The 14,250-nt window shown below is 39.4% G+C and overlaps 4 non-coding genes across 4 annotated transcripts; all 4 read right to left on the bottom strand.

Annotated features, from left to right (window-relative positions):
• Nucleotides 1-2,233: 2,233 nt before the first annotated feature.
• TRNAV-CAC (transfer RNA valine (anticodon CAC)) lies at nucleotides 2,234-2,306 on the bottom strand. Its single transcript has one exon. It is a non-coding gene; the product is annotated as a tRNA-Val (tRNA).
• Nucleotides 2,307-7,426: 5,120 nt separating this feature from the next.
• TRNAV-CAC (transfer RNA valine (anticodon CAC)) lies at nucleotides 7,427-7,499 on the bottom strand. The gene has a single exon. It is a non-coding gene; the product is annotated as a tRNA-Val (tRNA).
• A 2,565-nt stretch (nucleotides 7,500-10,064) lies between these two features.
• On the bottom strand, nucleotides 10,065-10,137 carry TRNAV-CAC (transfer RNA valine (anticodon CAC)). Its single transcript has one exon. It is a non-coding gene; the product is annotated as a tRNA-Val (tRNA).
• A 2,556-nt stretch (nucleotides 10,138-12,693) lies between these two features.
• Nucleotides 12,694-12,766, bottom strand: TRNAV-CAC (transfer RNA valine (anticodon CAC)). Its single transcript has one exon. It is a non-coding gene; the product is annotated as a tRNA-Val (tRNA).
• Between the last annotated feature and the right edge of the window lie 1,484 nt (nucleotides 12,767-14,250).

The raw sequence follows: 14,250 nt of genomic DNA on the forward strand, positions 1-14,250 counted from the left end.
GCTCATCCTGGATTTGAACCCGGGACCTCTCGCACCCAAAGCGAGAATCATACCCCTAGACCAACGAGCCTTCGAAAGGCCTGCACCTCTGAAAAGCTAATACCAGCTCTAAGCACGCAATGAAGATCATGCTGGGGACTTTTTCATGCTTGGTCTGTGAATATACATGAAATTCAGTGTCAACTTACCCTTTCTCAAACGATATCACTATCATTTATAAGTGTCCCCTTTTATTTTGTCCCAGCATTGGACACGTCTTACAGGAAGTCCGCACTTATTTATCTATTTCTGCATTGGCTAGACCCTAAAGAGAAAGAATAAAAAGCTGTTCATAACAACATAAGAAACACATGTTGCATTTTCTCTCAAATGCTTATTCCCTTTGTGCAAATCGGAATGCCAAGGTGAATAGCTGGGCCACAGATTCTGGCTAATGATCTTTCCCTTGAATGCAATAAGCAATAAAAACTGCCTAATGCGGGACTAAAGCATTCCTTGCAAGCCTCTAACATCATAACATAACTGAGCTGCTGGTAGCAAGCTAAGCAATACCTTCCCAAAATGAGAAGTACATGTGCTAATCCGCTCAATCAGCGCTCGATCAGGCTCGATCAGGCGAGATATAGAAAAGGTGGAAAGGGTCCAAATGGCTGTCCCTTCTTTTTTAGGGTGGGTCCTTCTGACTATCGTAGGATTGCTTGTAAGAGTGGCCAGGGTCAGAGAAAAAACTTTCAACCCTTCTTAGTGTTCTATCCAGAAGCAGGCATTTTCTGTGCCTTTAATTTCAGGCTTTTCCCAGCAGTCTCTGTTCTGCCTATGTAAATTAACAAAAGCAGTGCTTATTCATCACTTACTCTAATGTCCTTACTGTCCAGAAAGCTCTGCCTAAGTATGCTTTTTTTCTTTTTCAGTGAAATTCTAAATGTTTTTTCTGTCCAGTCTATGTCAGTAGAATGCTGCTTATGATGCCACATTTTGTTGAATCACCAAGGTACAACTACAGAGGAATATATGAGTCTGAACGACATGGAACTCTTAGCTAACACATCACAATGTGTGATGCTTGCCAACCAAGCACTAGATTCTGGAGCGCTGATGATCAGAACATTCTGCTCCTGAAGGAAATGAAAGACAGCTTGATGGAAAATAAAGTCTCAGTTTATATTAACGCTCTCTCTCTCCCAATATCTATCTATCTATCTATCTATCTATCTATCTATCTATCTATCTATCTATCTATCTATCTATCTATCTATCTATCTATCTATCTATCTATCTATCTATCTATCTATCTATCTATCTATCTATCTATCTATCTATCTATCTATCTATCTATCTATCTATCTATCTATCTATCTTTATATATGGATACCTGAATACACATACATATAGATATGCCATGCATTCCTTTAGATTTGTTCCAACCTCTTACCATTTATTTGAGAATCCCTACTTTTCAAGTGACTGCAAATGAAGTCATCTCTGGCACTTTTTGGCCGGTGCAAGGTAACAAAAACACATGACAACTTTTAATAAAAATCATTGGTCTCTTTGTTAACGCGCACTGTCAAACATGGGGCTTTCACACGTCAGGTAAACATGATAACCAATACACAACAGAAGCAGATGTAGATTGCTTATCAATGCCGTGATAGAACAGTTGTGAATTGAGTAGAAGAAGGGCCCCTGAATTGATACTTATTATATCCAGCCTGTAAGATAGTGAAAAATGCAGGCTAGGAAAGGAGATGCAAATATCAATGTATTAGAAAAATACATAAAGAGGAGTGATATGCTTTTATTCATTCAAGGCTAGAAAAAATCAACATACTATTGCAAGCATTCATACACCACCAAATAGAAATAAACAATTCTGACATTAAACGTAAAGGTGACGATGCATTTGTATCATCACCTTGAGAAGGGTCACTGAGGAATTGAGCCCAGGGCTTCTGCACTTAAATACCAGAAACACTCCACTAAACTAAGATGCCTGTTGGTGCCAACAATTCCCAAAGTTAATGCATGTTCTAGGTGAGCAATGAACAGAATGCAGGGCTCTTTTGAAAGCGAGGTCTGTGAATCAACAGATACATCCACATGTTAATTACTTTAGTGTTTTTAAGAGAATTCACTTTCTTGGAACGAGTCTGCATGAAACCATCTTCAGGGCCTGGACAATTTCATGGCAAAACGGCACCTCTCAACATTGCAGCCAAGACAATATAACAACTGTTTCTGCCCGGTTTCGAACCGGGGACCTTTCGCGTGTGAGGCGAACGTGATAACCACTACACTACAGAAACAGATGTCTACAGTTGATTCTTCTGTGATGAAACCTCTCAAAACAGGCTATTCCAAGGGCCTCTGGTTTTAGATTTCTTTTATGCAACCTTCCCAGACAGCCCTAGCTGAACGCTTGTATATGCCATGCAAGTTCAGCATTTTTGCAAAATGCTTAAAGAGAAATGTTTCCTATTTGCTCAGGCAGGGCAAGGTTAAAAGCATGAGACTCTAGCAAATATTCATCCACTACTGCAAAGAGAAAATTGATATATGGCTTTGAAATGAATACTTCAATACTACTTTAAAAAAGCACCAAAGAAAGGGCTCATCCTGGATTTGAACCCGGGACCTCTCGCACCCAAAGCGAGAATCATACCCCTAGACCAACGAGCCTTCGAAAGGCCTGCACCTCTGAAAAGCTAATACCAGCTCTAAGCACGCAATGAAGATCATGCTGGGGACTTTTTCATGCTTGGTCTGTGAATATACATGAAATTCAGTGTCAACTTACCCTTTCTCAAACGATATCACTATCATTTATAAGTGTCCCCTTTTATTTTGTCCCAGCATTGGACACGTCTTACAGGAAGTCCGCACTTATTTATCTATTTCTGCATTGGCTAGACCCTAAAGAGAAAGAATAAAAAGCTGTTCATAACAACATAAGAAACACATGTTGCATTTTCTCTCAAATGCGTATTCCCTTTGTGCAAATCGGAATGCCAAGGTGAATAGCTGGGCCACAGATTCTGGCTAATGATCTTTCCCTTGAATGCAATAAGCAATAAAAACTGCCTAATGCAGGACTAAAGCATTCCTTGCAAGCCTCTAACATCATTACATAACTGAGCTGCTGGTAGCAAGCTAAGCAATACCTTCCCAAAATGAGAAGTACATGTGCTAATCCGCTCAATCAGCGCTCGATCAGGCTCGATCAGGCGAGATATAGAAAAGGTGGAAAGGGTCCAAATGGCTGTCCCTTCTTTTTTAGGGTGGGTCCTTCTGACTATCATAGGATTGCTTGTAAGAGTGGCCAGGGTCAGAGAAAAAACTTTCAACCCTTCTTAGTGTTCTATCCAGAAGCAGGCATTTTCTGTGCCTTTAATTTCAGGCTTTTCCCAGCAGTCTCTGTTCTGCCTATGTAAATTAACAAAAGCAGTGCTTATTCATCACTTACTCTAATGTCCTTACTGTCCAGAAAGCTCTGCCTAAGTATGCTTTTTTTCTTTTTCAGTGAAATTCTAAATGTTTTTTCTGTCCAGTCTATGGCAGTAGAATGCTGCTTATGATGCAACATTTTGTTGAATCACCAAGGTACAACTACAGAGGAATATATGAGTCTGAACGACATGGAACTCTTAGCTAACACATCACAATGTGTGATGCTTGCCAACCAAGCACTAGATTCTGGAGCGCTGATGATCAGAACATTCTGCTCCTGAAGGAAAGGAAAGACAGCTTGATGGAAAATAAAGTCTCAGTTTATATTAACGCTCTCTCTCTCCCTCTATCTATCTATCTATCTATCTATCTATCTATCTATCTATCTATCTATCTATCTATCTATCTATCTATCTATCTATCTATCTATCTATCTATCTATCTATCTATCTATCTATCTATCTATCTATCTATCTATCTATCTATCTATCTATCTATCTATCTATCTTTATATATGGATACCTGAATACACATACATATAGATATGCCATGCATTCCTTTAGATTTGTTCCAACCTCTTACCATTTATTTGAGAATCCCTACTTTTCAAGTGACTGCAAATGAAGTCATCTCCGGCACTTTTTGGCCGGTGCAAGGTAACAAAAACACATGACAACTTTTAATAAAAATCATTGGTCTCTTTGTTAACGCGCACTGTCAAACATGGGGCTTTCACACGTCAGGTAAACATGATAACCAATACACAACAGAAGCAGATGTAGATTGCTTATCAATGCCGTGATAGAACAGTTGTGAATTGAGTAGAAGAAGAGCCCCTGAATTGATACTTATTATATACAGCCTGTAAGATAGTGAAAAATGCAGGCTAGGAAAGGAGATGCAAATATCAATGTATTAGAAAAATACCTAAAGAGGAGTGATATGCTTTTATTCATTCAAGGCTAGAAAAAATCAACATACTATTGCAAGCATTCATACACCACCAAATAGAAATAAAGATTTCTGACATTAAACGTAAAGGTGACAATGCATTTGTATCATCACCTTGAGAAGGGTCACCGAGGAATTGAGCCCAGGGCTTCTGCACTTAAACACCAGAAACACTCCACTAAACTAAGATGCCTGTTGGTGCCAACAATTCCCAAAGTTAATGCATGTTCTAGGTGAGCAATGAACAGAATGCAGGGCTCTTTTGAAAGCGAGGTCTGTGAATCAACAGATACATCCACATGTCAATTACTTTAGTGTTTTTAAGAGAATTCACTTTCTTGGAACGAGTCTGCATGAAACCATCTTCAGGGCCTGGACAATTTCATGGCAAAATGGCACCTCTCAACATTGCAGCCAAGACAATATAACAACTGTTTCTGCCCGGTTTCAAACCGGTGACCTTTCGCGTGTGAGGCGAACGTGATAACCACTACACTACAGAAACAGATGTCTACAGTTGATTCTTCTGTGATGAAACTTCTCAAAACAGGCTATTCCAAGGGCCTCTGGTTTTAGATTTCTTTCATGCAACCTTCCCAGACAGCCCTAGCTGAACGCTTGTATATGCCATGCAAGTTCAGCATTTTTGCAAAATGCTTAAAGAGAAATGTTTCCTATTTGCTCAGGCAGGGCAAGGTTAAAAGCATGAGACTCTAGCAAATATTCATCCACTACTGCAAAGAGAAAATTGATATATGGCTTTGAAATGAATACTTCAATACTACTTTAAAAAAGCACCAATGAAAGGGCTCGTCCGGGATTTAAACCCAGGACCTCTCGCACCCAAAGCGAGAATCATACCCCTAGACCAACGAGCCTTCGAAAGGCCTGCACCTCTGAAAAGCTAATACCAGCTCTAAGCACGCAATGAAGATCATGCTGGGGACTTTTTCATGCTTGGTCTGTGAATATACATGAAATTCAGTGTCAACTTACCCTTTCTCAAACGATATCACTATCATTTATAAGTGTCCCCTTTTATTTTGTCCCAGCATTGGACACGTCTTACAGGAAGTCCGCACTTATTTATCTATTTCTGCATTGGCTAGACCCTAAAGAGAAAGAATAAAAAGCTGTTCATAACAACATAAGAAACACATGTTGCATTTTCTCTCAAATGCTTATTCCCTTTGTGCAAATCGGAATGCCAAGGTGAATAGCTGGGCCACAGATTCTGGCTAATGATCTTTCCCTTGAATGCAATAAGCAATAAAAACTGCCTAATGCGGGACTAAAGCATTCCTTGCAAGCCTCTAACATCATAACATAACTGAGCTGCTGGTAGCAAGCTAAGCAATACCTTCCCAAAATGAGAAGTACATGTGCTAATCCGCTCAATCAGCGCTCGATCAGGCTCGATCAGGCGAGATATAGAAAAGGTGGAAAGGGTCCAAATGGCTGTCCCTTCTTTTTTAGGGTGGGTCCTTCTGACTATCGTAGGATTGCTTGTAAGAGTGGCCAGGGTCAGAGAAAAAACTTTCAACCCTTCTTAGTGTTCTATCCAGAAGCAGGCATTTTCTGTGCCTTTAATTTCAGGCTTTTCCCAGCAGTCTCTGTTCTGCCTATGTAAATTAACAAAAGCAGTGCTTATTCATCACTTACTCTAATGTCCTTACTGTCCAGAAAGCTCTGCCTAAGTATGCTTTTTTTTTTTTTCAGTGAAATTCTAAAATTTTTTCTGTCCAGTCTATGGCAGTAGAATGCTGCTTATGATGCCACATTTTGTTGAATCACCAAGGTACAACTACAGAGGAATATATGAGTCTGAACGACATGGAACTCTTAGCTAACACATCACAATGTGTGATGCTTGCCAACCAAGCACTAGATTCTGGAGCGCTGATGATCAGAACATTCTGCTCCTGAAGGAAATGAAAGACAGCTTGATGGAAAATAAAGTCTCAGTTTATATTAACGCTCTCTCTCTCCCAATATCTATCTATCTATCTATCTATCTATCTATCTATCTATCTATCTATCTATCTATCTATCTATCTATCTATCTATCTATCTATCTATCTATCTATCTATCTATCTATCTATCTATCTATCTATCTATCTATCTATCTATCTATCTATCTATCTATCTATCTTTATATATGGATACCTGAATACACATACATATAGATATGCCATGCATTCCTTTAGATTTGTTCCAACCTCTTACCATTTATTTGAGAATCCCTACTTTTCAAGTGACTGCAAATGAAGTCATCTCTGGCACTTTTTGGCCGGTGCAAGGTAACAAAAACACATGACAACTTTTAATAAAAATCATTGGTCTCTTTGTTAACGCGCACTGTCAAACATGGGGCTTTCACTCGTCAGGTAAACATGATAACCAATACACAACAGAAGCAGATGTAGATTGCTTATCAATGCCGTGATAGAACAGTTGTGAATTGAGTAGAAGAAGGGCCCCTGAATTGATACTTATTATATACAGCCTGTAAGATAGTGAAAAATGCAGGCTAGGAAAGGAGATGCAAATATCAATGTATTAGAAAAATACATAAAGAGGAGTGATATGCTTTTATTCATTCAAGGCTAGAATAAATCAACATACTATTGCAAGCATTCATACACCACCAAATAGAAATAAACAATTCTGACATTAAACGTAAAGGTGACGATGCATTTGTATCATCACCTTGAGAAGGGTCACTGAGGAATTGAGCCCAGGGCTTCTGCACTTAAATACCAGAAACACTCCACTAAACTAAGATGCCTGTTGGTGCCAACAATTCCCAAAGTTAATGCATGTTCTAGGTGAGCAATGAACAGAATGCAGGGCTCTTTTGAAAGCGAGGTCTGTGAATCAACAGATACATCCACATGTTAATTACTTTAGTGTTTTTAAGAGAATTCACTTTCTTGGAACGAGTCTGCATGAAACCATCTTCAGGGCCTGGACAATTTCATGGCAAAATGGCACCTCTCAACATTGCAGCCAAGACAATATAACAACTGTTTCTGCCCGGTTTCGAACCGGGGACCTTTCGCGTGTGAGGCGAACGTGATAACCACTACACTACAGAAACAGATGTCTACAGTTGATTCTTCTGTGATGAAACTTCTCAAAACAGGCTATTCCAAGGGCCTCTGGTTTTAGATTTCTTTTATGCAACCTTCCCAGACAGCCCTAGCTGAACGCTTGTATATGCCATGCAAGTTCAGCATTTTTGCAAAATGCTTAAAGAGAAATGTTTCCTATTTGCTCAGGCAGGGCAAGGTTAAAAGCATGAGACTCTAGCAAATATTCATCCACTACTGCAAAGAGAAAATTGATATATGGCTTTGAAATTAATACTTCAATACTACTTTAAAAAAGCACCAAAGAAAGGGCTCATCCTGGATTTGAACCCGGGACCTCTCGCACCCAAAGCGAGAATCATACCCCTAGACCAACGAGCCTTCGAAAGGCCTGCACCTCTGAAAAGCTAATACCAGCTCTAAGCACGCAATGAAGATCATGCTGGGGACTTTTTCATGCTTGGTCTGTGAATATACATGAAATTCAGTGTCAACTTACCCTTTCTCAAACGATATCACTATCATTTATAAGTGTCCCCTTTTATTTTGTCCCAGCATTGGACACGTCTTACAGGAAGTCCGCACTTATTTATCTATTTCTGCATTGGCTAGACCCTAAAGAGAAAGAATAAAAAGCTGTTCATAACAACATAAGAAACACATGTTGCATTTTCTCTCAAATGCTTATTCCCTTTGTGCAAATCGGAATGCCAAGGTGAATAGCTGGGCCACAGATTCTGGCTAATGATCTTTCCCTTGAATGCAATAAGCAATAAAAACTGCCTAATGCGGGACTAAAGCATTCCTTGCAAGCCTCTAACATCATAACATAACTGAGCTGCTGGTAGCAAGCTAAGCAATACCTTCCCAAAATGAGAAGTACATGTGCTAATCCGCTCAATCAGCGCTCGATCAGGCTCGATCAGGCGAGATATAGAAAAGGTGGAAAGGGTCCAAATGGCTGTCCCTTCTTTTTTAGGGTGGGTCCTTCTGACTATCGTAGGATTGCTTGTAAGAGTGGCCAGGGTCAGAGAAAAAACTTTCAACCCTTCTTAGTGTTCTATCCAGAAGCAGGCATTTTCTGTGCCTTTAATTTCAGGCTTTTCCCAGCAGTCTCTGTTCTGCCTATGTAAATTAACAAAAGCAGTGCTTATTCATCACTTACTCTAATGTCCTTACTGTCCAGAAAGCTCTGCCTAAGTATGCTTATTTTTCTTTTTCAGTGAAATTCTAAATGTTTTTTCTGTCCAGTCTATGGCAGTAGAATGCTGCTTATGATGCCACATTTTGTTGAATCACCAAGGTACAACTACAGAGGAATATATGAGTCTGAACGACATGGAACTCTTAGCTAACACATCACAATGTGTGATGCTTGCCAACCAAGCACTAGATTCTGGAGCGCTGATGATCAGAACATTCTGCTCCTGAAGGAAATGAAAGACAGCTTGATGGAAAATAAAGTCTCAGTTTATATTAACGCTCTCTCTCTCCCAATATCTATCTATCTATCTATCTATCTATCTATCTATCTATCTATCTATCTATCTATCTATCTATCTATCTATCTATCTATCTATCTATCTATCTATCTATCTATCTATCTATCTATCTATCTATCTATCTATCTATCTATCTATCTATCTATCTATCTATCTATCTATCTATCTATCTATCTATCTATCTATCTATCTATCTTTATATATGGATACCTGAATACACATACATATAGATATGCCATGCATTCCTTTAGATTTGTTCCAACCTCTTACCATTTATTTGAGAATCCCTACTTTTCAAGTGACTGCAAATGAAGTCATCTCTGGCACTTTTTGGCCGGTGCAAGGTAACAAAAACACATGACAACTTTTAATAAAAATCATTGGTCTCTTTGTTAACGCGCACTGTCAAACATGGGGCTTTCACACGTCAGGTAAACATGATAACCAATACACAACAGAAGCAGATGTAGATTGCTTATCAATGCCGTGATAGAACAGTTGTGAATTGAGTAGAAGAAGGGCCCCTGAATTGATACTTATTATATACAGCCTGTAAGATAGTGAAAAATGCAGGCTAGGAAAGGAGATGCAAATATCAATGTATTAGAAAAATACATAAAGAGGAGTGATATGCTTTTATTCATTCAAGGCTAGAAAAAATCAACATACTATTGCAAGCATTCATACACCACCAAATAGAAATAAACAATTCTGACATTAAACGTAAAGGTGACGATGCATTTGTATCATCACCTTGAGAAGGGTCACTGAGGAATTGAGCCCAGGGCTTCTGCACTTAAATACCAGAAACACTCCACTAAACTAAGATGCCTGTTGGTGCCAACAATTCCCAAAGTTAATGCATGTTCTAGGTGAGCAATGAACAGAATGCAGGGCTCTTTTGAAAGCGAGGTCTGTGAATCAACAGATACATCCACATGTTAATTACTTTAGTGTTTTTAAGAGAATTCACTTTCTTGGAACGAGTCTGCATGAAACCATCTTCAGGTCCTGGACAATTTCATGGCAAAACGGCACCTCTCAACATTGCAGCCAAGACAATATAACAACTGTTTCTGCCCGGTTTCGAACCGGGGACCTTTCGCGTGTGAGGCGAACGTGATAACCACTACACTACAGAAACAGATGTCTACAGTTGATTCTTCTGTGATGAAACTTCTCAAAACAGGCTATTCCAAGGGCCTCTGGTTTTAGATTTCTTTTATGCAACCTTCCCATACAGCCCTAGCTGAACGCTTGTATATGCCATGCAAGTTCAGCATTTTTGCAAAATGCTTAAAGAGAAATGTTTCCTATTTGCTCAGGCAGGGCAAGGTTAAAAGCATGAGACTCTAGCAAATATTCATCCACTACTGCAAAGAGAAAATTGATATATGGCTTTGAAATGAATACTTCAATACTACTTTAAAAAAGCACCAAAGAAAGGGCTCATCCTGGATTTGAACCCGGGACCTCTCGCACCCAAAGCGAGAATCATACCCCTAGACCAACGAGCCTTCGAAAGGCCTGCACCTCTGAAAAGCTAATACCAGCTCTAAGCACGCAATGAAGATCATGCTGGGGACTTTTTCATGCTTGGTCTGTGAATATACATGAAATTCAGTGTCAACTTACCCTTTCTCAAACGATATCACTATCATTTATAAGTGTCCCCTTTTATTTTGTCCCAGCATTGGACACGTCTTACAGGAAGTCCGCACTTATTTATCTATTTCTGCATTGGCTAGACCCTAAAGAGAAAGAATGAAAAGCTGTTCATAACAACATAAGAAACACATGTTGCATTTTCTCTCAAATGCTTATTCCCTTTGTGCAAATCGGAATGCCAAGGTGAATAGCTGGGCCACAGATTCTGGCTAATGATCTTTCCCTTGAATGCAATAAGCAATAAAAACTGCCTAATGCAGGACTAAAGCATTCCTTGCAAGCCTCTAACATCATTACATAACTGAGCTGCTGGTAGCAAGCTAAGCAATACCTTCCCAAAATGAGAAGTACATGTGCTAATCCGCTCAATCAGCGCTCGATCAGGCTCGATCAGGCGAGATATAGAAAAGGTGGAAAGGGTCCAAATGGCTGTCCCTTCTTTTTTAGGGTGGGTCCTTCTGACTATCGTAGGATTGCTTGTAAGAGTGGCCAGGGTCAGAGAAAAAACTTTCAACCCTTCTTAGTGTTCTATCCAGAAGCAGGCATTTTCTGTGCCTTTAATTTCAGGCTTTTCCCAGCAGTCTCTGTTCTGCCTATGTAAATTAACAAAAGCAGTGCTTATTCATCACTTACTCTAATGTCCTTACTGTCCAGAAAGCTCTGCCTAAGTATGCTTATTTTTCTTTTTCAGTGAAATTCTAAATGTTTTTTCTGTCCAGTCTATGGCAGTAGAATGCTGCTTATGATGCCACATTTTGTTGAATCACCAAGGTACAACTACAGAGGGATATATGAGTCTGAACGACATGGAACTCTTAGCTAACACATCACAATGTGTGATGCTTGCCAACCAAGCACTAGATTCTGGAGCGCTGATGATCAGAACATTCTGCTCCTGAAGGAAATGAAAGACAGCTTGATGGAAAATAAAGTCTCAGTTTATATTAACGCTCTCTCTCTCCCAATATCTATCTATCTATCTATCTATCTATCTATCTATCTATCTATCTATCTATCTATCTATCTATCTATCTATCTATCTATCTATCTATCTATCTATCTATCTATCATCTATCTATCTATCTATCTATCTATCTATCTATCTATCTATCTATCTATCTATCTATCTATCTATCTATCTATCTATCTATCTATCTTTATATATGGATACCTGAATACACATACATATAGATATGCCATGCATTCCTTTAGATTTGTTCCAACCTCTTACCATTTATTTGAGAATCCCTACTTTTCAAGTGACTGCAAATGAAGTCATCTCTGGCACTTTTTGGCCGGTGCAAGGTAACAAAAACACATGACAACTTTTAATAAAAATCATTGGTCTCTTTGTTAACGCGCACTGTCAAACATGGGGCTTTCACACGTCAGGTAAACATGATAACCAATACACAACAGAAGCAGATGTAGATTGCTTATCAATGCCGTGATAGAACAGTTGTGAATTGAGTAGAAGAAGGGCCCCTGAATTGATACTTATTATATACAGCCTGTAAGATAGTGAAAAATGCAGGCTAGGAAAGGAGATGCAAATATCAATGTATTAGAAAAATACATAAAGAGGAGTGATATGCTTTTATTCATTCAAGGCTAGAAAAAATCAACATACTATTGCAAGCATTCATACACCACCAAATAGAAATAAACAATTCTGACATTAAACGTAAAGGTGACGATGCATTTGTATCATCACCTTGAGAAGGGTCACTAAGGAATTGAGCCCAGGGCTTCTGCACTTAAATACCAGAAACACTCCACTAAACTAAGATGCCTGTTGGTGCCAACAATTCCCAAAGTTAATGCATGTTCTAGGTGAGCAATGAACAGAATGCAGGGCTCTTTTGAAAGCGAGGTCTGTGAATCAACAGATACATCCACATGTTAATTACTTTAGTGTTTTTAAGAGAATTCACTTTCTTGGAACGAGTCTGCATGAAACCATCTTCAGGGCCTGGACAATTTCATGGCAAAACGGCACCTCTCAACATTGCAGCCAAGACAATATAACAACTGTTTCTGCCCGGTTTCGAACCGGGGACCTTTCGCGTGTGAGGCGAACGTGATAACCACTACACTACAGAAACAGATGTCTACAGTTGATTCTTCTGTGATGAAACCTCTCAAAACAGGCTATTCCAAGGGCCTCTGGTTTTAGATTTCTTTTATGCAACCTTCCCAGACAGCCCTAGCTGAACGCTTGTATATGCCATGCAAGTTCAGCATTTTTGCAAAATGCTTAAAGAGAAATGTTTCCTATTTGCTCAGGCAGGGCAAGGTTAAAAGCATGAGACTCTAGCAAATATTCATCCACTACTGCAAAGAGAAAATTGATATATGGCTTTGAAATGAATACTTCAATACTACTTTAAAAAAGCACCAAAGAAAGGGCTCATCCTTGATTTGAACCCGGGACCTCTCGCACCCAAAGCGAGAATCATACCCCTAGACCAACGAGCCTTCGAAAGGCCTGCACCTCTGAAAAGCTAATACCAGCTCTAAGCACGCAATGAAGATCATGCTGGGGACTTTTTCATGCTTGGTCTGTGAATATACATGAAATTCAGTGTCAACTTACCCTTTCTCAAACGATATCACTATCATTTATAAGTGTCCCCTTTTATTTTGTCCCAGCATTGGACACGTCTTACAGGAAGTCCGCACTTATTTATCTATTTCTGCATTGGCTAGACCCTAAAGAGAAAGAATGAAAAGCTGTTCATAACAACATAAGAAACACATGTTGCATTTTCTCTCAAATGCTTATTCCCTTTGTGCAAATCGGAATGCCAAGGTGAATAGCTGGGCCACAGATTCTGGCTAATGATCTTTCCCTTGAATGCAATAAGCAATAAAAACTGCCTAATGCAGGACTAAAGCATTCCTTGCAAGCCTCTAACATCATTACATAACTGAGCTGCTGGTAGCAAGCTAAGCAATACCTTCCCAAAATGAGAAGTACATGTGCTAATCCGCTCAATCAGCGCTCGATCAGGCTCGATCAGGCGAGATATAGAAAAGGTGGAAAGGGTCCAAATGGCTGTCCCTTCTTTTTTAGGGTGGGTCCTTCTGACTATCATAGGATTGCTTGTAAGAGTGGCCAGGGTCAGAGAAAAAACTTTCAACCCTTCTTAGTGTTCTATCCAGAAGCAGGCATTTTCTGTGCCTTTAATTTCAGGCTTTTCCCAGCAGTCTCTGTTCTGCCTATGTAAATTAACAAAAGCAGTGCTTATTCATCACTTACTCTAATGTCCTTACTGTCCAGAAAGCTCTGCCTAAGTATGCTTTTTTTCTTTTTCAGTGAAATTCTAAATGTTTTTTCTGTCCAGTCTATGGCAGTAGAATGCTGCTTATGATGCAACATTTTGTTGAATCACCAAGGTACAACTACAGAGGAATATATGAGTCTGAACGACATGGAACTCTTAGCTAACACATCACAATGTGTGATGCTTGCCAACCAAGCACTAGATTCTGGAGCGCTGATGATCAGAACATTCTGCTCCTGAAGGAAAGGAAAGACAGCTTGATGGAAAATAAAGTCTCAGTTTATATTAACGCTCTCTCTCTC

Source organism: Lissotriton vulgaris, unplaced genomic scaffold (assembly GCF_964263255.1).
Source record: "Lissotriton vulgaris unplaced genomic scaffold, aLisVul1.2 SCAFFOLD_496, whole genome shotgun sequence".
NCBI lineage: Eukaryota > Metazoa > Chordata > Amphibia > Caudata > Salamandridae > Lissotriton > Lissotriton vulgaris.